Source organism: Aplysia californica, unplaced genomic scaffold, assembly GCF_000002075.1.
Source record: "Aplysia californica isolate F4 #8 unplaced genomic scaffold, AplCal3.0 scaffold00155, whole genome shotgun sequence".
NCBI lineage: Eukaryota > Metazoa > Mollusca > Gastropoda > Aplysiida > Aplysiidae > Aplysia > Aplysia californica.
Window position 1 is genome coordinate 500024 of NW_004797425.1, and position 3354 is coordinate 503377.

Consider the following 3354-nt stretch of genomic DNA (forward strand, 5'->3'; position numbering starts at 1 on the left):
TGACAGACTTACAAAGTTCAACAGTAATGAAAACAAAGCTAAACATGCAATTTTCTATCATCAAACTATTTTATTACATTTTCAGTAACGGTACTTCACAAGGCATGACAAGCACCGTAGGTCCCAGGAGAATATATCCCCCAAAATGTGCTTGAATGCGAATCTGCTATTAATTTTACGAAACACGTGTAATGAAGCAGTATGCCAAATGCGAAATATGATGAAGTTCATCATAATGGTCCTCGTGCTTCACAAGGCATGACAAGCACCGTGTCAACTGCTGACAAAAGAGCTGAAGCACGGTTGACGAGCATAATAAATAGGTTTAAATGGAGGGGAAGGGGGACTTATCTCTCGCACTAATACTAGGCCTAATCTGTAATCTGAATGTAATCTGAATCAGATCAGTATCAATAAAAGTGCAGTTGTCGTTTGCTTTTTACTTCTCTTCACTAAAATTCAATAAGACATTGTTTTCAATAAACTAATCACTCTAAAGAGACAAAGAGTAGGAAAAAACGGGGATTTTAAAAATCCCTGTTATTACCGGATTCCTGTTATTGCCGGGCCTGTTATATATGGTTTCCACTGTATTTTGTTGTTTTTCAGCCTAACTTTGACTTTCTAGACTTGGCATTGAAGGATCAGGCAATGGCATAGTATGGCTCTTTCAAATACCGAACAACACAGAACGCTGATTCCCCCCCCCCTCCCCCAGCTGTCCATTCTTATCAAACTGACGCCATCTGATTAGTATACAAAAAAGGTGCACATGAAAGTGTTCGTTAGCGATTACGTACATAATTATTGTAACATGTCAGCTTGATTTATGATGATTTGATAAGCTTGTTATCAATTTTTTTCTTTCAGGTGGAATGGTCGAGATCGCTCGCTTTTCATTATGTGTTCAATTACCACGCATATCAAAGCATGCAATGAGCACGATGATAATATTAGCAATTACATGTTTTAAACATTGACATGTACTGACATAAATGGCGACTGAACAGTTACGATTAGAGATTTAAGGAAGACAGATGTTGGTCTAAAAACTGAGAGCAATGCTGACTTTAAATAATATTATGGGAGTAAGGGGAATGGTATGAGCAGGGCCGTCGAGAGCCAGGTCGGGCCCTGGGGTAGCAATCACCTTCGGGCCCCTCCTCCCCCTGGCCTCACACACCCCCACCTGCAATACCAACTTACGCTCTCTCTCTCTCTCTCTCTCTCTCTCTCTCTCTCTCTCTCTCTCTCTCTCTCTCTCTCTCTTCACACACACACACACACACACACACACACACACACACACACACACACATACACATCCTCACACCCTTGGAAATGCATTTTGCGAAAGAGATGTTTGTATAGAAGCTAATCCACCGCCCCCCCCCCCCCATCTGCACACACACACCCCAGCATTCTTTGTCTCGTCCCCCCCTCCATCAAAAGTGCTGGGTGTTGTCAACACAAAATTTTCATTTTTCTGATTTACCGGGTAGTTAAAAATGAAGGTAAGATGAATAAACCAATGTCAGAAATTAAAATAAATTGAAATGTAGCATACCGTTTTTTCTTACAACAACGGACCCTTACGGGATTTAGCTCTAGCAAAACTGTCAATTTTTGGTTCTTAGTCTAATTTTCGCGCTGGACTGGCCTCTATGGCCAAAATTCCATTACTTGTGAGTCTGTCTTAACGCAGTGTGGACCGCAAAATGTTTTTCTCCCGAGACAGGGTACTGAAGGAACGTTTAGCTTGCGCAACTGTGAATGTGACAGGCAAGGTGCAGAAGATTCTCAACATGATTACAACGTTTGGAAACAAAGCATTCAGTTTCAGTGAATGAAGTCTGCTCAGCAACTGAAGAGGCGCCAGGACATTTTCTCCAATGTTCGCTGAATGAATCACTTTCAAACGTTCCAATTCTTGCGCAAGGTCGGCTGATGCATCTGCTGCACATTCTGTGTGCAAGTTGTTTGCAAGATCACGAATAAGGCCGACTTCCTCTTGGAGATATTTACACAAAACACTAAATAACCAATCGAGTTTTGTCACTGCATTATACCTTGTCGTCAAATTTCCAAAAAGGTAGTCAATGAGGACATAATAAATTTCATGTTTGAAATTGTTCTCGGGATTTTGGTAGTCTGTTACATCTTCTGTCTCGTCTACGAAAAACTTCCTTTTCTTTTGTCGTTTTGCGGTTTCGGCAAATGAATGCTCAATCTCATAGTTATCTGCTACTAATTTGGATTCACTCAAAATTGGGTCCCATTCATCTCGTAAGCTTTTCAGATCTTTAATCAGACTATAGATATTTGTCACCTCAACGTCAAGCGTCGCATCTCGTGCTTGCAGCACTCTATTTCTGCAATCGATTGCTGTGAGGATTTCTAGCCTAACAGATGCCATTATCACACATTCAAATGATGCAAAGTACTTAAAAATACCAATCAAATCTGAACGTGATTCTGGGGGGAGGTTCATTTGAAGAACAGTTTGAACAGCTTTCGTCAGTCCCCCGATGTGAACCGCGATAGGCCTGACACTGTCAACACGTGCTGACCAACGTGTCTGAGACATACTGTGCAAAGAGCTGGGAGTGTTTTGCTTCAAAATTTCCCACCTTTGTGGACTGGAGCTAAAAATGTTATACAGCTTCTGTACAACTCCCATGAAAGTTATGACTATTGAACAGCTTTCTGCGGGATGCACGCCACACAAATTCAAACTATGACAGCCACTGGGAGAGTATGTGGCAAGAGAACACTGTCTTAAAATGTGAGTTTGTGCACCTTTATACAGACCACAAATGTTTCTACCGTTGTCGTAGCCCTGGCCTTGGCAGTCTGTAATAAGAATGTTTTTTTTCATTCAGTGTATCAAGGATAATATTAGTGATGTCTTCTCCTGTTTTCTTGTTACAATAAATCTACACATTTCAGAAATTTCTCTTCTACTTTGTAGACATTTGTATCACTGTTCAAGTGAACATAACGCAAAATAAAAACAGTTCGACGAGTGAAAAGTCTGGTGTTGCATCAACGATAGTGGAGTAATATTTCGTTTCCGCTCTTGCATTCAAAATCACGTCTGTTACTTCTGATGCACAACATTGGATTAATTCATTTTGACTTTCTGGTGATAGATAGTGAACTTGAACTTGTAGGCGCCTTTTTTCTTTTGGTGATTTTTCAACTTTTGCAAGATGCTCTGCAAGGAGAGGATCGTAATGGCTAATCAATTCCAGAAGTCCAAGAAAGCACTACCAAAGTTCTGTGAAGTTGTCAGATACACAGCTCAACTTGCAGCCAAAATACATGTATATTTTATTTCAAAGCTTTGTACGT